Genomic DNA, 26,591 nt, shown 5'->3' with positions numbered 1-26,591 from the left:
TATTCTGGTGAAATCCTTCCAAGTGATCTTTTGCCAAATCCTTCTGGAGTTTAGAGCTCCTTCTGGAAGATTTATAAAGCTTTACTGTTTTTAGATCATTTTCTCCTTTTGTTTCTCTCCTTTCTTTGGGGCTTTGGAGGAGAGCTCAGTTTTCAGTGTGATGGTGAATTATCAGTTAAACACCTTGTCCCCAAAGATCTGTCTTGGAGTCATTTATGTGCCACATTGGAAACAGTTTCAGCTCAAAAAAAAGGCGTCCAATGACATACTCAATGATTAAGACTCATTAGCAATAACTGACCAGTATGTACACAACTTACATAGGAGGAAAAGTTAGGCTTAAATATTATATGAAATCCTTTTAACAGGACATTCATAATAAGTTGTTGAACAAAATTCAACTGATTATTTTCAAAGCCAATTAGTGTTTTCTTGTAATGAACCACATTCAGTATTTTAACATATGTGCATGGGTAGCTCTTTATACCACAATTAGAGGAAAACAGAAAAGGATAGTTCTGACCAATATGTCTTGGCCCACAGGATGCAACAAAACCCTCTTGTCTCACCAGCTGCTGTCTTCAGCAGTACATTTCTATAGATCTGCCGGTTCTGCTCCCCATTCCTTCTCTGATGAATCATCTCACCCCCCACATCTCTGGTCTACATCCCTGCTCTTGTATGCATAAATAAAAATAAATCTTAAAAAAATAGAATAAATACAATGCCTATGAATTCTTTTTCATTCAATTTTAAATAGTTAGTGCTAGAAAGACCCAGAGCAGACCTCTGAACGAGTCATCTAAAGGTACAAAGAAGGCCATTAAAATCCAGAGAGATTACGTGACACCAAAGTCACACAGGGTGTGTGGTGAAACTTGAATTCTACTTGTATGTCCCATGTTCTTTGTCCAAAACTATTTAGTTGTATTTCATTTTAAAAAGACTATTTAGAGCATTCTTAGATCCATAACAAAACTGAGAGGAAATCACAGAGCTCTCCCAAGGCCCCTGGCCCCAACCCATGCATGACCTGTGCCTTTATCAACACTGGTACCAGACTGAGGCATTTTCAACATTGATGAACCTACTTGCTACATCATAGTCACCCTAAATCCACAGTGCACCCCAGAGCTCATTCTCAGTGTTGTGCTTTCTATGGGTTTAGACAAATCTATAAGAACATAAAAACACCATTATAATCTCACACAGAGTATTTTCACTGCCTAAAATCATCTGTGTGCTATTTATTCACCTTTCTGTGGGTCCCAGCTGCCACCCAGAGCAACCACTGACCTCATGGTCTACATAGTTTTTACCTTTTTTCAGAATGCCATATGGTTGGAATCAAAGAGTATATAAACTGCTCAGGTTAGTGTATTTCACCCCCACGTTCTAGGATTCCCTCCATGAACAGTTGTTAGTTGTTCTTGTGAGAAAAAGTCAAGTCAGGAACCACCAATGGGTGACATCACTCCTGAATAACGTTCTATTGTCTGAACATATTACCATTTATCTATTCACCTACTGAAGGATATATTCATTGCTTTGGTTTTGGGAATTGTAAGTGAAACTGCTAGGAATATCCGTGAGCAGGTTTTTGAATGGACAAAATTTTCACCTGCTTTGGAGTACAATTACTGCACCATGTGGTAAGAGGATGCTTTGATTTTAAGAAACTGCCATACTGTGTTCCCAAATGGCTGTACCATTTTGCATCTAGCAATGGGATCTCGCAGTGGGAATGATAGCTCCCCCTGGCAATGAATAAGTTCTCCTGTTCTGTTGGTCAGCATTCAGTGTTATCATTGTTTCAGATGTTGGCCATTCTAATAATTGTGTAGAGATATCTCAGTGTTATCTTAATTTGCATTTCTCTGCCTATGATATACAGCATTTTTCTGTATGCTTATTTGTCATCTGTTTGTCTTTGGTAAGGTGTCCGTGGGGCTTTGTTACCCATTTTTAAATTAAGCTGTTTGTTTTCCTAGTGTTTAATGAACTTTAAGAGTTTGTTGTACATTTGGGTAAAATTCTTTATGAGATTTATCTTTGCCTACATTTCTTTACAGAAATACTTTTTCTTTCAAGTAATGTAGCAGGAAAAGCAAAATCAATAAAGCTATAGGTCTTAGACTTTCTCAAATTATCCCACCCATATAGGATGAGTTCCTAATCAGTAAACAATTGTGATTAATTGTATTCACTCGTGAGTTCCTCTGTCCAACCAACATTCATCAGGCACTTATTGCCTGCCTCACATGGGGCTCAGCACTGGAGATAACAGTGAGATGACATGATCCAGGATTAAAGGGTCTCACAGTCCAAACATTGAGATACACTGAACTAACGTGAAAGCTCTGGAATACAGAGGAGGAGAGATTGAAGAGTAAGAGGAGAGTTCAGGGATCCAATCTAAGGTTAGAAGTTTTCCAGAAAAAGAAAGGAAAAGGCATTTCAGGCAGAGGCAGAATGAACATGCACACGAAGCTGTGGAGAGGCAGATGCAGGATGACATAGGGTTCTGGGAGAAACGGGAGCCAGGTTCTGCTACCCTACTGAGCTGAGGCTTTCTGACATGCAGTTTCTGCTGGTAGCTCACATCTCCAGTGATCTGCTTAGTACCCAGCGGCTTTTCTGACTAGCATAGTCTAGAAGGGGAAATTCCTGCTCATAGGGCACCCTCTGTTGGTAAGAAGAAACAGGCGTCATTTCTCTTCAAGAAAGAATAGATGGGCGATAGGTAGGCAGACATACAGACAGAAAGATAAACAGCTAAACAGGTAATTAGAATTGCCTACCTTCACCCTTTGAAAAAGCAAGAAAATGTAATTTCCCTCACAGGTTATATTACCTAGTAAAAAAAGTAAAGTTGGAAGACAGAGCCACGGATGGAGAATTAAGATCCAACAGAATAAATGACCTTGTTTTCTGGAATTCTATTTTTTTAAATGATTGGACAACAGTAAATGATCTGTGTCCGCCTTTCTCTGCTTTCCCTGCCTTCTAGAAAATATGGCTCATTGTATCTTGGCTGAGCATATAGTGTTTGGTACTTAGACCACATTCACAGGCGTTAACGGCACTAACTAAACTGGAGAATCCCTACCAAAAGCAAAATGTTGTTTTTGGCTGTGGAAGCTTTGGTCTCTGAATTTTCCATAGCATCCAGAGATAGTTGGCCCAAACAATTTCCCCTTTTTCTTCTTTTCATGTTTTTGGCAGTAAAAAGCCTATTTGAGATGGTAAATAATGTAAAGGCAGCCAAATCACAATCTATTCCTACAGAAGACATCCACAAACATTTTAAAATATCACAAATCTACATAAAAACTCTAATACAAAAAGAATTATATATGCCTATGTCCATAGTAGCACGTCCACAACTGCCAAATCATAGAACCAACCTAGGTGTCCTCCAACAGATGAAATGGATAAAGAAACTGGAATCTATATTCAATGGAATACTACACAGGTATAAAAAGGAAAGATTACATAATTGTTTGGGGGGCCAAAATGGACTGCAAAACAATTATGTCACATGAAATAAGTCAGAAAAGTGAAAGAATCTGATGGTTTCATTGATCTCTGGAATATAAGCTTAAAACACACACACACAGACAAAATATAGCAGGGATAAATCTTGGACTTAAAGAAGAACTTAATGATTACCAGAGGAAACTCAGGGGAGACAGGAGGGAATGGGATCAGTAGGGAGATAGGACTTTGGCACAAGTCACTTGGTGGAGGACTTGTGGAACATTCATATATATGGAGAAGCAAAACATGCAACCCCAAAAATTAAAAGTAAAAAATAAAAACTAAGCCACAGACGTGCTAAACAACACATCAACCAAAAGGCAAATTTTTTAGTGCTTTATGAAACTCAGAGGATATCTTCTTTCTAAATGGTTTAATTTTCCAAGCTTTCAATAAAATGAGCTTAAGTAGTTGGAGGGTCAGCCCATGGAGATGAGTGGGGGAGGAGGGAGAGTCCCAGAAACTTGTTTATCTTAAGATTTGAGTATTCCCCATAGATAATTCTAACAAGTACATTATAGGAAAAATAGTTATTAGAATTGACAGGGGACAATATGTGTGAAATAGGTGTAAAATGTCATTGGTCATGTGGGGAGGAGGAGGGAAGAGTAAGTTTATTTTTCAGTTGTGCCAAAAGTATGTTACTAGTGATATAAAGAAATGGAAAATAAGAAAACCCATTATCATCCAAAACCACTTGTCCATCTCTTGCTCCACATGAAAAGAAAAGTTGGACCTTATGCCTTGCCTCATACTTACATGGGTGTGGTCTCCTGGTGCCCTCTACTGTCGGGGAAGGAGGATTCAGCTACCTGCCTGGAGAAAAGAAGTGAAGGCCAACCAAGCTTGGCCCTGAGCTGGAGACTCCAGACAGAAGGGTAACTGATAAGAAGAAAGGAAAAAAGAAAGGAGCATGAGAGGAAACGGGAAATTCTCAAGTTGCTTCCAAGCCTGAAGTTGGGACTGAGTCCTTATGGGAGAAAGCATGCATTCTACAGATCTAAAAGTTTAAAAGATGAATGAACTACCTGAAAGTGCCTTGTGGAGGGTAGTTCTTGACCTCAGATGAATGCTCAAGGAAAGGAGAGGGGTCAATGAATGAAAGAGGGAATAAGAAAAAAGAGAGGGCCTTCCTGATGGCCTAGGAGTTGAGTTTCAGTGCTATCCCCACTGCGGCCTGAGTTTGAACCCTGGCCAGGGAGGTGACCCACATGGCATAGCAGACTCCCCTAAGCTTAAGTAGACCTGCCTGTTCTGCTCGCCACTCTGTTTCTGGTGAATCCTCTCACCTCCCCCATCTCTGGCCTATACCCCAGTTCTTGTATGAATAAGTAAATCTTTAAAAAGGGAGAGGTAGAGAGAAAGCATTTCACCATCAAAACTGCTTCCTTCATCTTGTCATCTTAACAGAAAGATCTAATTCTATCACTCTTCTAAAAGTTTTTCTTTTATTTGGGAGAGGGGAGAAGAGTTAAGGTATAGGTCAGAGGTGTGGGGTGGGATTTTCAGAGCATTCACCAGAGGCAGACTGGGGAGCAAAACAGGTAGACCTACTGAAATACACTGCTGAAGAGAGTACTTCTTAATATCAGCCCTAACACTTGCAAGTTGTGTTACTTTAGACAATCTATCTAATAGGACTATGCTTCATTCCCTTCACTGATAAGATGGAAATAATAGTAATATTTAAAAGTAATATTATGAGCAATAAATTAATTAACAATATCATGCATTCAGTCTGGTGCTAGTTATTTAGTAGAATGACCTTTTTTTAACCCAGATTTTTTTTCAAACCAAAGTTGATCAAAAAATAGCTCTTATCTTTTTGTTAGACTCCAAGTATCATAGGAAGTAAATATTTTATCCCTGATCTCAATGAGTTAATTTTGTTTTGAATATGAGACCTAAAACTGATGAGAAGTTAAGACCTGAAAAGACTTATACAGAATATTGAGCCATTAGTAGAAGAATTTTCATAGAGCACCACATGATTAATTACAAATTTGTGCATACCGCAAACTTTTCAGAGGATTGAGTTAATACAAGACCTTATGGGGGGATAGAGTTGAACTTTGAGAGTAGATTTTAGAGATGGCAAATAGGGAATAAGGAGCAAAGAAGTCATGACAGGAAACTAGAATAATCAAAAAAAAAAAGAAAAGAAAAAAAAGGTAAGGATGTGGAGGTGGAGAGTAAAGGAGAGCTGAGAGACAAGATATGATAGTTTTTCTCCATATAAATGAGTAATGACAAGTAAAGTTGAGAAGGTTAGTTGGTGCAGGTAGTAAGCTTAGACTAGCGAATCTTGGCAGGCAGGAAGATCTGTAAGAGGAGGGAGAGGGCAGAAGCTGAAAGCAGAGTTTCAGGACCACTGTCTAGATGCACACCTGGGCTCTGCCCCTAAATCATAGGCCCTGGGCGCCCTTTCATCCATTCTGCGCCTTGGTGTCCTCCTCTGTAAAATGAGGTGATGCATTTGCATGGTTTGTGTGAGGACTGAAGGGTTCCATGTCCCTGCAGCCACCAGAGCAGAACCTGGCGCCGAGCAAGCCCTCCATCAGCTAGCTGATGAAGACTGTGAGGACAGCGACTCTAAGCAGGGCTGATTGACTTCTGAGTAGAAGTCAATCCAGTCTTATGCAACTGCTCCTAGAACAGAACACTTTTCTTTCCTAGGAGTAACAGACTCCCCAAACCAAGGGACCCTTAGAACACTTTAACTAGCTATTTTATTTGTTATTTGGCTTCTTAGAAATACACCCTAGAACATCCTCAAACAGTGAAAGTGCAACTCAAAATATTCCATTTGGTAGAAGCTGGGTGTATGAAGCAGCTTTAGCTGCCATCACCAAATCCCACCGATGGAGTGACTTCACAGAAATGCATTTCCTCACAGTTCTAGAGACCAGAAGTGCAAGGTCAGAGTGTTGGCAGGTTTGATTGCTCCCGGGGCCTCTCACTGTGCCCAAACCAGCCTTTTCTCTATGATGGACATCCCTGGGGATCCAAACTTCCTCTTCCACTCAGGCACCAAACAGACTGGATTAAGACTAGACCCCATGGCTTGTTTTAGTTTCATCACCTCCTTCAAAGTCTTAACTCCACTCACAATGCCATTCTGGCATTCTCACTGTTAGGGTTTCTGGATGAGTTTGAGGGGTGGTACAATTTAGATACTAAGCTAAGCCCTTTTCTTTATGTTTTCTCTAATCTTCCTTTGGGGCTTCTTTTTTTCATAATCAATAGTTTTAGTGCTTCAAGAAGTGCAAGAAGTGTGTATGTGAATGACTCATTCATTCAGCCATTTGCCAGATACATATTCAGTCCTTCCACTGTGCCACATTCTTGGCACTGACTGTAAAGTCCTTATGAACTTTGCATTCATATGGGGGTGTCATGCATCAAAACACATGACAACTCTTGCACTATGTCAGGTTTTGGGGGGGTAGCAAGTGCGATGATGAGTAAGATGGCAGAAGAAGGGAGAAGGGAGTGACTTGGGCAAAGGGGGGATGATTTTTTTTAATATTTATTTATTTGTGCATACAGAACTGGAGTATAGGGGCGGTGAGAGGATTCATCAGAGCCAGAGTGCAGAGCAGAACAGGCTGACTGATGAAGTACACTGCTGAGGGGAGCAGCAGGCAGGTCAGGAGAGGTCTGCCGCACCATATGGGTCACCTCTGGGACAGGCGGGGATCAAACTCATGCTGAGTGGCTTTAGCTTCTTAGTGCTGTGCTTTAACCCGCTGCACCACTAGGGAGGGCCATGGGGGATGATTATTTTTATAAGGGGGTTGTCATGAAAACCTTCTTTCATGAGGTCACATTTTAGCAGTGATCTAAAGACATCATGGAATTAGGAAATCAAGGAACAGTTTAATGGAGGAACATTGAGGCAGACAGAATAGCAAGTGCTAATCCCTGGGGTGGGAGCAACTGGAAAGCACAAGTAGAGGAGGTGAGCAGGGAGGTCTTGGAAGTCACAGGAGGGGGTAGGTTAGGCTGCTCGGGCAGTGCCTCACTGTGTTGTAAGAACGCTGGCTTTGACCAGAGTAAAATAGGAAATTATTAAAGAGTTGGAGCAGAAGAATCATATCCCTGACATGGTCTGACTTCCATTTTTAAAGGCTTGCTCAGGTTCCTGTGTGGCTAGGGCACTGGGAAAGCAAAGCAGGTAGAGTGCAATGGTCAGGTTAGGAGGTGGCAGGGACTTGATGCCAAGGAAGAGAGATGAAGATGGCAAAGCTTTAGATTCTAAACATATTTTGAATGTAGAGTCACCAAGATTTTGTTACTCCATATGGTGCTTGCATCTCCCTCTGGGTTACTTCTACATCCTGACAAGAAGTACTATAAAATTCAGTTGCATCTGAGCATTCTCTGTATCTTGGAGACAAATATACATGATAAATCAAAGCATGACCTCTGAAGCCCGATCTTCATGTCAATATAAATGGAAACTAATGTCAGATGAAGTCTACATGGGAAACTAGCTAAAGATAGACACTTTTAAATATCTGCACCTTAATCACAGGTTATAAAAAGTCCAAAAGGAATGCAGAGTGCCACCAGATGGTCTGATTTTCAGATAAGGAAATATAGAATGCCATCATGGGTGTGAAACATTTCTAACCAGAAAAGGGAAGGAGAGCAGAAGAAAGGAAGGCAAAGTGGGGAAGTGATAAAATTCGCTATCCCTAAAAATCAGTGACTAGCGTGGTGCAATTATTTTTTGTAACAGTTCTAGTCAATTCTTTTGAAAGCAAGCCACAAAATAGTTTCTGTCTAATTGCTGAAGTTAAGAAGTGACATCTTTTGAGCTTTTCTTATTTAAGATCAAGACTCTACATAGCTCATCATCTTTGCCTCCCCTGGTTTTTGTTCATAAAACCTAATTTTTTAGAGCAAGATCATTTAAACAAAAAATATTATTACAATTACTATTTCCATTGAAAATGGACCATCCTTGTGGAAACTGGGGCCTCTCAAACAAAAGCTGAGTTTTCCTCCATAGCCCATGTGGTAGGCTAAAATATGGCCTTCCTAGACAATACCCACATTCTAGTCCCTGAAACTCATGATTATTATAGTAGATGTCATTAAGTTCAGGATTCTGAGATAGAGATGTTATCTTAGATTATCTGAGGTTACTTAAAATGCAGTAATGTGTATAAGAGGCCAAAGGAGATTTTAAACAGAGAATAAAAGACCATCTGAACCTAGAACAGAGAGAGAAATTTGAAGATGCTGCCTTAGAAGATAGAAATGATGTGGCCACAAGCCAAGGAATGCCCGTGGCCTCCAAAGGTCAGCCAAGAACAGAGTCCCCCTGCCCCCCCCCCGCCTGCCCTCCCTAGAATCTCTGCAGGCAACGAAACTTTGCCAAGATCTTGATTTTGATCCAGTTATACTGATTTTTGGAATTCTGTCCTCTGGAACTGCCAGAGAATAAGTTTTCATTATTCCAAGTCATAAATTTTGCATTGTTACAGCAACAATAGCAAACTAATGCACTCATATGCTCAGGGCCTGCCACATTTATGCATTTTTCTTCTCTCTCCATCAAACACCTGAGCTGGCGGGCTTATTCTTGCAATGCATAAGTCATCGGACTGGACAATGTAACAATCACTGTCATTTAACAACCTCCCAACCTCTGCTCTCTCATCAAGGAGATTAGAACTCATTCTCTTCACTCTTACTTTTTCTTTTCTCTTGATAAATGAAAAAAAATTGTCCCAACTCTTAGCTGTGACCCATCCTTCCATGTTTACTTGTCCCTACTCAGAGAACTTGCTCCTATAAGTGTCCCTTTCCTATTGGGGAATATGGCTTGTTCCCCTTGGCTCACATGTATGTTTTAACATCACTTCATCTTCCAAAGAAAAAATTAATGTCTGCCATTCTCACGCTTACACTCTAGCTATTTCCCATTTCTCTATAGTCTGACAAACTCCTCCAAATTATATATTCACTCTCCATTTTCTTCTATTCTCAACCTGACTTTTTGAGTTTCATTCCTTACCCCACCTCCTCCTTGGATAAACTTCTGTTTTTATCAAGGTCTCAAAACTAATGGTCAATTCCTGGCCAATTTTTCTAACCCACTTCTCTCTAGTTTTTCTCTTGTTCTAGGCTCCCTGGTTTTCTAGTTGCCTCCCTGGTCTCTCCTTCTCTGACACATATTCTGGCTCCTTCCTCCTTGTTGAAATTCTAAATGTTGGGATACTCTTAACTCTATCTTTAACCCCCCTACACACCTGTCTATACTTTCTTCCAATGTCACCTCATGGGTTCCATAACTATACATACTCCTCAGATAATGATAATAAAATTTTGTATCTGCAACACACATCTTTTCCACCTAAAATCTAGACTCAACTATCCAGCTGCTCCCCCACATCTAAAATTTAACTAATCCCAAGGAGGACTCTTGACCCACCCCCCAAACCAGTCATCCATACATCACTAAATTGTACCCTACATATATCCAGTTGCTCAAGCCAAATTCTCCATCATCACTTATGCCTCCCTCTTCAATAATCCTCAGCAAATATAACACATATTTCTCAAATCCAATCCACTCCGTGGTATCTTCATCAACACCCTAGTCTATCATCAAGTCTCCCCCACAACATCACAGCAGCCTCCTCATGGGTGCCTGTGCTCAGACTCCTGTTTCTCCATTATTCATTCTCTCCAGAGCAACCATAGAGAGTTTCTTCAAGATTAAGCAAAATCATAGTCATTCTATGTAAATCTCCGTGATAACTTCCTATGACAGCTAGAGAAAAAACCAAGTCCACTAATTGTCTGATGTTCCATTCACCTGGTACATCTTTGTTATAAAGATGGAATTTACTCCTGGCTTCTCTCAGAGTTCCACTTGTCTTTTTGCTTCCTTCTCTTAGTTTCTCTTTTTCTCTTTCATCTTTATTGAGACATAGTAGACATACAACATATAACAATGCATCACATTGCACACCTTTATCTTTTACTTGTGGGGAAACACAGTCCATGACATAAGATGGATACACCACCTCTTCCTCATTCTCTACTTAGTTCTCTTGAGTTAAAGATGCTGAGATTGGGGTGGAGAGGGTAACCTTTCATAGACAGGTAACAATGAGGTTGTGAGGGTAACCTTTCATAGACGGGTAACAATGAGGTTGTGTGCATTCTCCATTTCAAATGCAAGTCCTGATTATGCCCTATACTGAAGAATGTTAGATATTTTTCAGTCCAACTCCATATACATGCCTTACGGTTGGTCAAGTTACTTCTTCTCAAATGTTGGTATTAGGCTGCCTTTCATAACTGAAATATACAAAACCTAAATTTTTATTATAATTTATTCTAAAATAAATTAGTTCAGAAGTTCACATGTCTGCAACTGGTGAAAATTCAATCTTGCCAGTAAAAAGTCCTCCATTCCTTCTTGCTTAAGGTTTCATTTGGGAGAGGGAGTATGGTTGACCCTTGAAAATCTGGGGGTTAGAGGTTTTGATCCCTGCAGAGTCAAAAGCCCACATAGGGCTTTTGAGGTCTTCCCCCCACACCCCAATTTAAGTACAGTTGCCCCTGGTGTCCTCAGGGATTGGGAAGAAAATACTGGCACAGAAATGAACCAGTGCAGTTCAAAAACAAGTAGTTTAAGGGTCTCTTGTAAAAAGCTATTCAAATCTTGGGTTTTCCTTCCTTCCTTCCTCCTTCCTCTTTCCTCCTCACTTTTTTCTGGGAAACTTCTATGATCTTAGTGACTTCAATATTTCCAAGGTTTGGGGAAGAGACAGACAGTTTACATATTATCATTTTTCTTCAATCAATGTCCTTGATTTGTTCTACATTTTTTTTTTTTTTTGGACATCAGACTCTATTCTAGTCATATCACTGTTCATACAATTATGCCTTTATGTCCCACAATTGACAACTGTTATCTCTCTCTCTCTCTCTCTCTCTCTCTTTCTCATACACACACACAAACACATATTCCAGCAACAGAAACCCAAACATGTAAGTGACTGCTGTAGGCATAAGTCTTTTTTGGAGGAAGTGTGACTGCAGATAACAGAGTCCCCATTTCAGGAGGGTCTTCCATGTCAGTCCCTTAGAATCTTGGAAACTTAGCTATTTTTCATGTGCCATCTTAGTATGACTTCAACTGTAAGGCAACCCCGGTGTGTCCAGTTAATCACCTTTCTCAGGCACTGTTCTCAACTATTGTTACTTACTGTCACATGGGGGGTGACAGGTTCTCCAAGAACCCAACACTACCAGAAGCTATTTATGGAATCAAAGATCAAGCTTATTGTTTTAGGGTGCCCATTTAGATGAGTCTACAGTGTCTCCACCAACAGCTTTGCCAGTAGCACCCTAACACTTAAGCTCTTGTCACTTCCCTTCGGGGTCCTCTTTTCAGCTCATAGCCATAAAAATAGGAAAGTTGCTCACATTCTTCACTTCCTCTTACCTGTATTTTAGCCTGTGGTATAAATTCTATGTTGTTAATCTCTTGATACACAACATCAATATTTTCACCATTTTACATCTATGGACTTGGGTATACATTCACAGATGTCTACATACAAAAAAAGCTCAAGAATGATGTGTGTGCTCTAGGTGATACCTCTTCTGAGAGACACTACCTCCAGAAATGCTGGGTAAAGAAGGAGAAAAGAAGTGGGTTCAAATAATTCTTGGGGAGGGAAGAGGAGAGAGCAATGCTAGAACATCTTAAAAATATTACCCTCTACCGTACAGTTTTTCCCTTCTTTTGTAAGCTTTTATATACGCCTGTATTGTGAGGAATTTGACTAGGAAGATATGAAATTCTACACCAGAGACTGCAGCCAGTTGCTATGTTAAAATGAGTTCTTATGTTTGACTTTACAGGAGCAACTTTCACATTTCTTTCATCTGAGGCATGTTCTTCACCGATCCAGACCTAAGAAGGAGGCCGAAACCAAAACCAGGGTCAGAAGAGGCAAGTGTAAAAACAAAACAAAGAAGGGGGCCTAAGTGAGTCACAGATCACAGAGCAAATTGCCATAACCTCAGTCATTTAAAACAGAAATGTATTCTCTCACAGCTGTGGAGACTGAAATCTGGAATCAAACTGTCAGCAGGGTCAATTCCTTCTAGAGGCTCTGCACCTTCTAGAAGGTAACTCTGCCCCGAATCTCTCTCCCACTGCTGGTGTTCCCCCATCCTCTTCACCAGGATGTCCAGAGGTCTCCCTGAAGCCTCTTCTCTACCTCCACGTGACCTTCGTGTAAGGACACTGGTCACTGGACTGAAGACCCAAGGTTAACCAGTGTGAATTGACCTCACAAACCACATCAGCCAAGTCCCTACCCCCAAATAAGGGCACATTCAGAGTTTACAAGTGGACATGAATTCGGAGGCAGGCAATACTCAACCCAGGACAGATAGAAACATTCTCTTGCAGTTGTTCTGTGATAACATGTGGTAGCATTTCCTGAGAGGCCCCAGAGGAGGCACATATTAGTTCCAACAGGAAAGTTGAGGACAGTGGGCTGGAGTTAGATTCTCTTTTTGCAAGTGTCAGGTCAAGTTGACTTTGGAAATGTAGGTGGCAGGCCTGTGGTCTTTACCATCACTGTCACACTCACTTGCTAGTATCTGTGGCATCTAATCTACTCCTCTTTCATTTTCTGCTGTATCTAGTTAACAACACCCCTGAAGAAAGTGCTAGGTTAGAATGCAAATGCCTGGCTTAACGTCTTCTTTCTGTTAGTTACTATTTGGTCCTGAATGAGTCACTTTCATTGTGATTTTGATCCTCAGTGGTAAAATTACTAAGCTTCCAATGATTATTTAAATAAGCTTATGGTTATTTTACTTTCAACATTATTAAAGCTTAAAACTGCAGTATGATTTTTGGTGTCCTGTATTTTATTGAGAAAGCAAGTCACTGAGTAAATTCCTACCCAGGTTAGGTAACGTATTTTAATAGTTTGGTATTTTTAAAAATACACTGAAAATTTTGGTGATGGGAAGCCCAGGGGGGATTACAACTGAGATGGAAAAAGATCTAAAAATAAACTATTAAAAAATATACTGAAAATGCATTTTTATGGAGCATATCTTTATCTGATATTGTTGAGGTTCAGAAGACAAAATGGATTTTACTATAAAGAATGCGTATATAATGGAGAATCATCAGAATACCTATCTGATTGGGTTTCCCACGCCCCAAAGCACAGGACACAGGACATTCCATGTAGATCATTAATTTCTGCTTCAGGCAGGAGCTAAGAGAGATGTAGAGATGAAAGGGAGAAAGGGAATAAGTCAATTAGCATTTCACTGGCTCTCTGACCTTCAAGTCCTCATTCCTAAATGGGGCTCATAATTCCTCTTTCCATGAGTGCTCGCTAGCTAGCACGGTACACACAGCAGTTTGGGTAAAACCACATTTCCAAGCTCCAAGTTTCTACCATCTGCCAGCCTCTGGCATATTGTAAATGGGTGTGTGCAGAATATGGGGTGGCTGGGGGGAGGGGTTCTGAAATAGGTCTGAAACGCAGCTTGTTATTATTGCCTCTGTCTTCTGATGAGAAAAGCTAACCCTTTGTTTGCTTTTCACCTTTTTTCCCCCCTTTATTTCACAACCTCTGCTTTGGCCACTAGATGGCAAAAGAGGAAAGCTCCTTCAAGATCTGGCCCAGGGGAAAGAGGCTCTTAGAGAGACTGACTGCAAGGTGACTAAAGCAGCTAGTAGCCTAGGACTGGTTAAACAAGACAGGTAGCCTGCATTTCACCAATACAGGGCAGGAAGCAAAGCCTGGACTCAACATGAACCTTGAGCCCTGGTAGATAGTAATAAGATACTGAACCCAAAACAAAAGCCTTGAACAAAATATACTGGGACACCAAGGAGAAATTCAGCAGAAATGGGATGATACACATAGTAGGGAGGTCAGACCAGATTAACAGCATGATTGGGGCTATCACTGTCCTATGGAGAAGGTGCTGTAACTGCTCAATGCAACAGAGTGGCTGCATCTATTTCAGTATAATTTCTTGTTGACCAAACTATGGGTAGTTTTCACTTCAGCATAGTTTTAGCAAGTCTTTGTGTCATGAATGGAAAGCCACGGAAAATTTGCCTAAAATATTGTGTCATGGAAAATCCTATACTGTGCAGGCTTCCTTTTCTATCGAAGTGAAGAATCTAGAGCTCAGATTGGGCAATTAACCGTTCTATAATGTTACTTTTAATGCCTGTCTGTGACCTGAAGCACCAGAGAGTGCCATCTCTTGAGGTTCTGTACTCATCAAGAAACTTGCTGGTTACAAATGCACTTTGTAGATCTCCCTCAAGGGACAAACACTGCCGTTGTCCCAGCCCTGGCCCCCCTGACCTAGTGGCAGTACTAGTTTTCTCTCTAACTCCATAAATCAGTATTCTTTTTAAAACATCAGTGTCTTATGAGCTTGGTAAATGTGAACCACGACCAAGGAAAGGACTTCCTATCAGCCAAAAGTATCTCACTTTCTGATTCTGCTGGACTTAGAACCTCAGACGGTGCTGGAGTCTGTGTTAAGAGCCTCTGGCGTCCCTTGGAAGCCACCCAAGGTGCTGGTGACATGGTTCCCTCTCATCTGTTACTCACACTTCCATGGCCATGATGCTCCATCCTGAGCTATATATACAATTATCTAGGAAGGAGTTTTCTAATGCAGATTCCCAAACTGTAGCCCCAAAGCTTAGAATTCTATACATCTGGGGTTGATCCAGAAATCTGTATTTTTAAGGTGCCTAGTTGAGCCCAGTGAAGCTGACCCTAAACCTGCATTTTTTTGAGAACCATTCCTCTTCTGGAGTGTAATTCCATGGGTCAGTCTAGGGCCACAGGATTATAGGATAGTTTATTTAAGACAAGCCTCTAGAATAATAGGAACACTTTTCTATAATATTCCCAAACCCTCAGGGCCCAAGGAAACTGGACATTAGCACCCAAGACAGGAAAATGTTAAGCCATTAAAACTTAGCAACTTTGGCCTTGACCTAGAAGCATCAAAAGAGCCCCTTTACCTCTGGGAGAAATGGTCCTGTCTGGCTAAGCATGCCTAGATGAGGTCAAGGCCAGGTCCCCAACTGTGAGCCTGGTGCAGAATAAAAAATTACTGGGTTTCAAGATGGTATTGGCGGAGCGTGAAGCCAAGCACGGGGCCCCTCTAAGCATGGCGTACTATACACTTGCAAGGTCACATGCTCGTGAACTTGGTCCTGCACAGGACAGCTGAGACAGGGCCACCGCTGAGCAGGGCGGTGATTTAGAAATCCAAGGTGATCTGTATTCTTATCTTTCTTTCATTTTTTTCTTGCATCCCTACAGCAGCCAGACAATCTCTAAAATGCAAATAGATTGTGGTGTTCCTGGGCCTAAGACTTCCCAGGATCTTCCCTTACTCTAGGATGCATAGTGATGCTATCAGCGTGTAGCCTGCAGCAGCCCAGGAGAGCAGAGCTGTTTTGTGCAGGAATTAGCATGGCCCGCGGTGGGCAGACAAGCCAATTTTTCAGAAGGCTGAAACTATGTACAAGATTGTGCTGAGGTTAGAATGCCGTGAACCCAAGACAGAGCCAAGAGAATGCTGACTGAGGAGAGGCAAGCATTCTGAACTTGCATGAGCTAGAAGAGAAAGGACAAAGGGTCCCAGTTCTAAGCTCCCCACACTGCTTGTTTGGATAACAAATTGTATGGACATCCTCCTTACATACTGCACTTTGGCAACATAAACCTTCTCTTGCATAGGTGAACTGGTGAGAGACAGCTTCTGTTTTGGTGGCAGTAGTATTAAGAGCAAGAGCTTAAGTTATTAAACGGAGCAGACTTAACCTGTGTGGTCTCTGAAAGCAGTGGGGATTAATGTATTTTTACTCCAGAGCCCATCTAGCTCTTCTCACTAGCAATCCCCAACCAATCCCATTGCCTTTCTCTACACCCACTTCCCAACAGTGAGAGATGCCATGGAGTTTTACCTGGAGATCGACCCTGTCACCTTGAACCTGATCATCCTGGTCACGAGCTATGTCATCTTGCTCCTGGTTTTCCTCATCTCCTGCGTGCTGTATGACTGCAGAGGCAAGGACCCCAGTAAGGAGTATGATCCCGAGACCACTCAGGATGCCCAGCCCTCCACTCACTTGGTGGTGACGCAGCAAAGCTCTCCAGAAGCCTCCTGGGCAAGGGGGTCTGGTCTTCATTTGGGGGATCCTGCTCCACGGGAGAAGAAAAGCACTATGGTATGAGGCTGGCTGAGGGAAACCACGGAGGAAAGATGCTGTGGACAAACTGTTCTTCCCATGGCTGCAATTCTCTCAGCCCACAAGTCCCACCTGGACAGGTAAGCGGGATCTCTGCCCTCTCATCACATTTATGGTGCATGAAGCAGCTGTTCAAGGTAAGACCCCAAGGTGGCCTTTGGTCACGTTCTCCAGATACAAAATGTCAGCAACACTATGTAAAGTAAAGCACATTACAGATGACACTATAGACCTGACAGTACTGTTTTGCAACTTCTAAGAGAGATGGAAACATTTGAGAGAGACTTTAGCGAATGCAGTTGTGTATGTATTAAGAGGAACGAGACTCAAATCTATCTTTGTAAATCCTTTCTTTTCAAGGCAACCACTGAACTTTCTCACACTTGAGATTATTATTACTTCTAAAGAGACCTGTTCTTCACATCCTAGACCCTGTTATGAGTCAGTTGAGGGAGCACAGTTATTTAGACTATAGTAGTTACAGGACAAAGCTTGGAGCCCAGATCCCACTCTGCACATTGGCAGGGTGATAAGACCCACCTTTTTGTGCCTTGGTGTCAGTGTTAGGACTCTAGGCTGCTGGGGGTACTTAAATGAGTTCATCATTGAAAGCACTTTAGACATAGAGTCTAAATTCTATGCCTGGACATAGAGCTAGCAGTTAGGATTATTGGTAACCAGTTTCTCATCATTTAAAATAAACTTTTCTATATACTATATATGCTTAGAATCATATAGTAACTAGTAGTGTCTTGAAGAATATTACCTCTGAGAAAAACAGCCCAGAAGGAAGTAGCTTTCCCAGTAGCGTCTGGCTTCAGATCTGAGACTGAGGTCCTGATTTTCCTTTTCCCTATTTGGTTCCCTCCCTCTACCCAATATTCTTCCTACAGTGCTACAACCTACCTGCTTGTATTTTAAAACTTCATGACTTGTTTGATTTTTTTTCTTATTTTGTAAATAGAGCACTAATTTTCAACGAAACTATTAGTTGTAAAGCCTGGGTGGCAGTTCTGTATGCATAAATAAATAAATCTTTAAAAAAAAACAAAAAAAACCTGGGTGGAAAACACTGCTAACTAGAACCAAGAAGTTCCTTTGACACTGATACCATCTTATTTTTGTTTTCTCAAGGGTTAGGACCCCTTGCTCCACCTTCTTCTAACTCATTATTCTCTTACATCATGCACAATTTTTATGAAAACATATGCAGTCTTTTCACCTAGCTTGGATGATAGCTGTGAGCAGGACACAAGCAAACTTTTTCCAAGATATGGAAGGGAGGAAGGGAATGGTGATTTATCAAGAGTCTGCTACAGCTTAGTTATTTTTATTCACATTTTATCCCCATGAAAGAGACAGTTCAAACTATCTTAAAGAAAAGGAACAGGGGTTCAGGAAAGCACTGGAATTTGTTGGAGACCATACTACTTGTCCACATGGGAGGCAGCATTTGAACTCAATTCTGCTTGTGTTCCCTTCCCTTATCACAGCTGTCCAAAAGCAGTTACAAGTCCTGCTGCTAAAATTAGCATTCCTCCTAGCTTCATGACTGGAAGCTTGTATTTTCTCTCCATCCCCTTCTCTCTGATTTAATGCTCCAATATTAATGCTTGTTCTACAAAGTGTGTAATTCTGGCTATCCTTACTCAAATCAGAAGCTTGATTTCATCCTCAATGTTTTTCTCCAATCTTTCACATCTACTCATCACCATTGAATTTCCTGTTTATCCATCTCTGCACAAAAGCGTTAAGTCAGGGCCAAACACTACATTGTTAGTCTGATTTAGAGAGTTTTCATTCTCAAGTCTACCTTTTTTGAAGTTCATTGCTGAAGGACATAAACTATTTTTTAAAAAATTATTTATTTATGCATACAAAACTGGGATAGAGGCCAGAGGAGCAGGGGAAGTGAGAGGATTCACCAGAGATGGAATGGGGAGCAGAACAGGCACATTGACTGAAATGCAGTGCTGAGGGGAGCAGTGGGAGCAAGATAGGAGAGGTCTGCTGCACCCTAGCTAGTAAAAACTCTATTTCTGTGCAGCAACCTGGCTGGGGTTGTAACTTGTGCTGAAGCAACTGTGGCTAGTGCCACAGTGCTGTGCTTTAACCTGTTTCACCACCAGAAGGATTCTAACACATAAACTCCTAAAATCTTTATTTGTAACAGAGACACCGTGGAAAATAATGAATACCGTTGGCCTTCTCTCTTGAAAATTGCACACACAAGTTACCAGCCAATTCCATTGTTTCTTGGGTTCCCTTGAGGCCAAATCTGTAAATTAAGAATTACTGATATTATGCTGTCCTCATTTTTGTCTTTAAAATCTATCCATTCATTACTAGAATTTCATCTTCACTAGCTCCATGGAAACATCGCTAATCATCACTGGCTACAGAGGCTACAAGCAGTTCTTCCTCTGTTGGATTTTAACGTTAAACTTCAAGAGAGAAGAAAATATATTTTTACACTTTTCTTTTCTTCACACTGCCTTCTGCTCTGATGTGCCATGCTTAGTTATCTGACAGGGATGGGGAATATAAACATGATGCAATGCTTACCTTCCTAGATTATGTCAATTCACAAGGCCTATGAAAAGGATTTATTTGGAATATCTTTAAACTTTGACTTCAAGTTTTCTGAATTGTTATGGCTGCTGTTTCAGTTATTCTATCCCTAGCTAATAAAAACTCTATTTCTGTGCAGTAGATGAAAAATTTCAAACACTGATTTAAACTGGTAATAAGATTGGCCACTATCCATGGTCATCATCAAGGCACTATTCTCGTTTTAGTAGAGCATGTAACCCTCAAACACAGTGCATCATGCTAGAGTGATACTTGTCTTTAGTCTCAGCCATGCTGTAAGCAACTTATACAAACCTACATGGTTTGGTATCGCTGGGAATTTATACTTCCCATAGGCTTATAGCTAAATATAAAAAGAAAATGAAAAATATATCCAGATAATGTAAGGTTTAAACTTTATATCATAAAGACATGCTTAGAAGTGCTGCCACTTTAATGCCTTCTGAAATTTAAATACCACTGCTTAAAAAAAAAGGACAAAGATTTAAAAAAATAAATGCATGTTACAGCGAATACCTAGAAGTTTTTCAATAAACATCTGTTGGATAATCTAATTGTCTTTCAGATTTTCTCTTCTAAATAAGATGGCCCTGGTTTCCAACAGAGGTAAAATAAATTATTGTAACTTGGCCAGAAAAATCTCTTCTGATGTCCCAGGAGACAATGAGGTGGAGTAGACTTAAGTCTGGGCTTGGAGCCAGAAAATTCAAGCTCAACACTAGCCTTTAATGAGTCACTTAAGCGTTTTCCCTCAACTTCAAAATGGGAATAATGTTAATTTGGGTGAAATTTACAATCATATGCATGAAATATCTGGCACAGAGTAGGATTTCAACTAAATGGAGCCTCTACTATGCCAGCAGATAAAGTAAAGGTAAGCAGGACCTCACACTACAGCCAGATTGTTCAGCAGATTCTGTCTCCTTTATATGGGGTTTGAGAAGAAGCGAGATTGAAGAGCGGCCACCTACAGGAGAAATTTGCAAAGAGGAGATAGTGACTGTGAGGGCTTAAGTTGATTTCCCACCTCCAACATTCACATATTGAAGATTTTATCAATGGGACTCTTTTTTTTTTTAAGGCTTATCAATTATAAATGTTTTTATTTATTTTTAATAATATAATAGTTTGTTTTTACATCATTTTGTGCCCTTTTCCATCTCAATTGTAATCCCCGTGGGCTTCCCAACACCAAACCACCTGTGTGCCATCACCATAATCCAGTGCACTTCCCTCCCCTCACCTCTTTTGATCCCATTCCCCACTCCACCCCCGGAAAATGTCTCTGGTATCTAGTTGTTCATTATTATTATTATTTTCTCCCTTGGTCCTTTATACTCCTGCTATGAGTGAAACCACCCGGTATTTTTCCTTTTCTTTCTGGCTTATTTCACTACGCATGATCAGAATGGGACTTTATTTTGAAATAAGGTCATTAGTGGGATAACTAGTTAAGGTGAGGTCATGCGGGAGCGCCATGGGCTTCTAAACTAACGGGACCAGTGTTGTTATAAAAAGGGAAATCCGGACACGGGCGCACACACGGGGAGGAGGCAAGGCGAAGACTGACATCATGCAGTCGTGGGCCAAAGAGCCAGCAGTAGGAGGGAGAGAGGCCAGGGAAGCCCCTCCCCGACGCCTGCAGAGGAAGCAGCCCACACCTTCTTCTGACCTCCAGATCGGCGACTTCCTTAAGCCTCTCAGTCTGTGGACCTGTGCTTGGACACACGTAACGAGCCCAGGCAGTGTCTAAAGGGAGGGGTAGTACACGTGACGGGATGTGTAACATGGCAAAGCCCTCAGGGGCAGGAGCGGAATTCTTTTGGGTGTAGTGCCATGCTTCTAGATGGGCAGAAGCGAGAAGGTCAAACTTTGTCAGAGTTGTGGCCTCCCTGGTGGCACAGGGGTTAAAGTCTCAGCTCTATCAAGCTGTCATCCGCCAGGGCAGCAGGAGTTCAATCCCTGACCAGGGAGGTGACCCACAGTGGGCAGCAGACCTCTCCTGTCTTGCCCACTGCTCCCCTCAGCAGTGTGTTTGGGTAGATACACCTGTGCTGTTCCCGGCTCTGTCTCTGGTGAATCCTCTCAAACATATACCTCTCCCATACCTGTGGCCTATACCCCAGTTCTTGTATGCATAAATAAGTCAAAACAAATCTTGTATTCATAAATAAGTAAAAACAAAGTGTGACCTAAGAAATGAAGCCTGCAAGGGAGAATAACCACTTGTCTGTGTTTGAGGGTAGAATACAGGAAAAATATCTTTAGGATGAAAATATGGCAGTGGTTTGACTAGTTGCAATGTAAAGAGTAAATGAGAGGAACAGAAGTAAGAAACTCATGGTTCCCTGAAAAGCAGCAAGGATCAAGTCACAAGAAAACGTGTAAGGAGTCCAAGTGCAACTCTGTGGGTTGAAAGTAAAAGAAAAGCCGTCTCTAACCTGACAGCATCCAAGTTCCTCCAGGTATCCCATAGATACTTCCAGAGCCACTTAGTACCAGGCACATCCTTTAATCTGTCTGAGCATTTGTAGGAGGTGAAATATACTTTGAATAAAAGAGCAAGGCAGTTTTAGCTGGTTTTACCGACACTTTTCAGTTGACAGAATGGGATTAACAAGACAGGGACTTTGACTCAGCCCCATGCTTGCCCTTTCATCCCTAACTGCCCAGGTTCTGTGCAGAACAATGGAGCAACTGGCAAGCTGGATACAGAAGGGCACACTCTGTGAGTTAGTGCCACTGCCTTAATTTTTGAAGAGCACCCAATAACACAATCGCTTGATTAACCCAATCCTCTTGATTAAGACAACCCTTTTGATTAGCACATCTTCCTGTTTAAAGCAAAATCTCTGCGAACTAGAGGGCAGACTCGATATATTGCTCAAGAGTCTCCAGACTCATTACTTCATCTTCCCTGAGAACACTAGTAGTTGAGATATTGAAAGTAAGAGAGCATTTATTATCTATCTCTGTTGCAATAATTCATTTCGACTTTGACCTTTTTGGGTTGTCAGTGTTCCAGATAAGGGCTTTGTGACACCAAGATTAAGAAATATCTTAGCTATTTCACATCCTCCCAAGATAGTGGGAAGTTTCTGCACATATTTATTTTTTGTTCAAGGCTGTATTCAATCGTTATTTAATTAAACACCCACCATATGCTGGGACCTGCTGCTTCTCGGCTTGGAATGTGTCCAACCTCAGCTGCAGTTTAAAGTTGACAGGCATGCAAGGCTCGGGGGATACCAGAAAGATGGGACGTGGGTGTGGAGGATGTGGAAGGTGGTTAAAGGACACCAGAGGTTTCTGCTCCAAGGGAGGGCTCAAAGTTGCCCAAGAGTGGCTCAGTGGGAACGTGGCAGTGGAATTTGGAATTTGAGCTGTTTATCAGAATTGATAAAAGCATGCTTATCAAGAAAATTTATCAATGAAAAGCTGTTTGCCATTGGAAGAGGAAGAAAAACAAATACTATGATAGAATTTTGGGGAAAAACTTAAATATAGCAATCATTCTACACATATGCAAAAAGAAAATCAGGAGATCCAGACAAAGAAACAATTGGTCTCATAAATGTCAACTAAGACTAAAATTGACAATTCTTACTATCAAGACCACCTCCCTTAAAAGGAACCTTCATCCACACCTGCTGATGGGAGTAAAAATTGGTGCTGCCTCTCTAGAAAGCAGTATGAAGTTTCCACAAAAATTGAAAACAGAACTACCATGTGATACTGGAATCTCATCTCTGGGGGCTACCTGAAAAATATGACTGCAAAGGGACATGCACACCCTGTGAGGCACTATTCATAATAGTCAAGATATGGAAACAAACCAAAAACCTAATTACAGATGAATGGATAAAGAAGATGTGGTATAATATGCACTGTGGGATATATACATGGTGGAATACTACTCAGCTGTAAAAAATGAAACCTTGCCATTTGCAACAGTGTGGGTGGATCTTGAAGGATTATGCAAAGTGAAATAACTGGAAAAGAAAAAGACAAATACCACTTGACTTTATTTGTAGAATAAAAAGAAAACAAAAACAAACCCTTAGTCTCTGAAAACAGATTGATGGTTACTAGAAGGGAAGGAGAGGGGAGAGGATGAATAGAGGGGACCAAATCATTGGTGGTAGATAGTGCCTGTACATTTGCTGGCAGAGTGAGAAAATGTAACCTTGGAACCTAAATCAATGTGATCTCAATTTTATTTATTTATTTATTTATTTTTTAATTTGTGCATACAGAACTGGGGTACAGGCCAGAGGCTCAGGGGCAGTGAGAGGCTTCACCAGAGACAGAGCGGGGAACAGAACAGGCAGACTGACGAAGTACACTGCTGAGGGGAGCAGCGGGCGGGCCAGGAGAGGTCTGCCACGCCATGTGGTCACCTCCGGGGCAGGCGGAAATCAAACTCATGAGGAAGTGGCTTTAGATTTTCAGTGCTGTGCTTTAACCCGCTGCGCCACCAGGGAAGGCCTGTGATCTCAATTTTTAAAAAAATCTTTAAAAAAAAATCTGAACATCCCCAGACAATACAAAAAAAACAGTAAAAATAAATTTCCTTATATTTAACCTAAATCTCTTCTGCTATTATCTTTACATTTATTTTCTTTCATTTACTCCTTTTTGTTTGTTTGTTTGTTTGTTTTTTAAGTAAGCACTGTTTATTTAGGAAGCAGTGATTTGTGTAAGCATGTTTTGTGAAAGAATCCAAGCAGATGTCAAGGTATTAGTTTGGTTCTAACCAGCTGGTTCACATCCACAGACAGGGTCACAGTATCTTGTGAAATCACCATTGGCTGTAAGGTGTGCTGCAAATAATTTATTACTAGAAACAACTGTTTACGTTTATGAATGATATGCCTATTTTTATATTGAAGGTTATTCCAAAAGAAGCTTCTCCCTCTGTGTTTTCCATCGCTCAGCTTGGACAGCACAGATGCAAGGGACATTTATGGTGAGAAGTGCTGTCTGTTGACCGCTATTCTAATTTGACAAGTATTTTTCAAACATTGTGATGGCCTCGTGCCAGGCATGGGGACACATCACTGCAGGCAGCGGTCTATGCTCATGAAGTTTACCAAAAAACAGGAAAATCTGTACTAAACACATATCAGCTGAATCTTCACTACAACCCCAAATTTCCCAACTACATATATATTTAGGCAGCCAAGATACTAAAGCCATTCTCTAAACCAGTAGCCTTCAAATGTCTCTCTGCATGAATTCCTATCAGTGACAAGGATGTAGTGCTCACCTATATGTGGATTTAAATAAGCACATATTTGTAGATAGTTATGCTGTACATGCATACATCTGACTGGATACCATGTACAGATGTCCTTTAACACTCTAACTGGGAAAGTGCTACCCCACTGCGGTCTACCATGTTCCCTCTTGATGTTCTCTATATATAATGAGGAAAAAATGATCTTCAATGTCCCTCAAGCTAACCCCAACTTTTACTCTGGATAAAGGGGCATGGGAACAAGTCTAAAGACTTGCGGTAGGATTTTTTTTTTTTTAACATAAGAAGCAATAATTTTTTTTTTTTTTAACATAAGAAGCAACTAGATTTTTCAGTAAGATGTTTTGGGCAGAATTCCTTACTAAAATGTGTGTGTGTGTTACACAAAGTTAAGTTCTGTTGCTTTGTAAACCTTACTCCTTTCCTTTGAGTTCTCTCCCCACTGGCTCATAAATGCCTCCAACCAGTGGTTGTGTCTTGCCTATCTATTCCAAACTCCCACAGCATCCAGTAAAGAACTGAACACATCAGGAAATCTCCATCCTTTGCTGAGAACTTTGAGAAAAGGAAGGGGGCTTTTTCCTTCATTTGTTACAAATGAAGGAAACAAACAGCGCAGACATGCGTGGTCCTGCGGAAGCTGCTCAGCGGTGGCTTTACTCGGTGGGGGTGAGAGCAGCGGAGCACACAGACGGCCTGGTGATAACTGAGGAGGCTGGACCAGATCAGGGCTGTCCCTTCGCTGTCTCCACAGGCCCCATGAAAGGGAGCGCCAGGAATCTGGATGAATCCGCTGTGATCACAGCCTCACACAAACTGGCTCTTTTCCTTTATGGAGGCACCTCTACTGAACCACTAGGAAAAGGCTGGCTCACCCCTTGTCTCTGTTGTCCTCAACTCTGGACTGGCTGGTGTCTGGATTCCTAGTTCTCCTGCACCTTGGCGAAACCACCTAAGGGCTGCTGCTCTGGTTGGGATTCCCATGTGTGAGACCTCACCTGCTCTTTGACAGAAAGATAGCACTGAAGTTAATTAGCAACTCCCAAGGTCTCCACATGTTGGCATGTGTGACCCTGATCTTTCCTTTTCCCTGACCTTTCCTCTCTCTTCCCATCCTGCCCTTTTAAAAATTAAGCCACCAGTGACAGGAGAATGTGTTCTGGAAAATTGCCGGTGTTTGTGGCATGGCTGTTGATCAGGGGGTTGCCAAAGGAAGTTAAACAGAGGGCTGAGTCTTTCCTTCCACAGGATGCCAGCATACTCCCCGTTTTCTAACATGTTTTTCATCTGACATTTCAAGTAACTATGCCCACGTTGGTGCTTCTTCAAGTTGAGGTCTGTTTTGCACTCTTTGGAAGGAGCATAAACCATGACAAATGGTCTCCCTTTAGGCATATGGTGATGCATTGATTTCCTGATTGCTGGGTTATATTGCAAACTTATTGTCCCCAAATGTAAAAATAATGAACTTACCACTGTGCATGGAACATTGACAGTGTGAAACAGATGAGATTTACTGGAGCCTTAGAGACCATCCTTAATTTGTAGTACAACGTTGCCTTTTATTTCCATCCTAAGTGAATTTCAATTTCCTATCCCCCAAAACGCTTTTTTTTTTCCCTTAAGATGGTTGCAGTGTTTAGGAATTTCAATGTTAGAAATTGTAATCGATGACAACTAACAAAGACACAAAAGGCAGTGGCTAGAACACGATGGGGACGTTCTTCTCTTTCCTGCAGCTTGAAGTCAGGAGGCAGATGGTCCAGTCCTGCTTGGTGTCTCTAGGATGCACCCAGTGTCCCAGGTACATTTATTTCTCCTTCATGTCACGGATTCTGTCCTTGAGGTTGTCTTTTCTTTCCAACGTGGCCACTGCCACTCTGGGGTCTGAACTGTACA

This window comes from Condylura cristata, unplaced genomic scaffold (genome assembly GCF_000260355.1).
Source record: "Condylura cristata isolate star-nosed mole 26May11 unplaced genomic scaffold, ConCri1.0 scaffold00017, whole genome shotgun sequence".
NCBI classification, from domain to species: domain Eukaryota; kingdom Metazoa; phylum Chordata; class Mammalia; order Eulipotyphla; family Talpidae; genus Condylura; species Condylura cristata.
The sequence above is the reverse complement of the archived record's forward strand: the minus strand, read 5'-3'. Positions refer to the sequence as shown.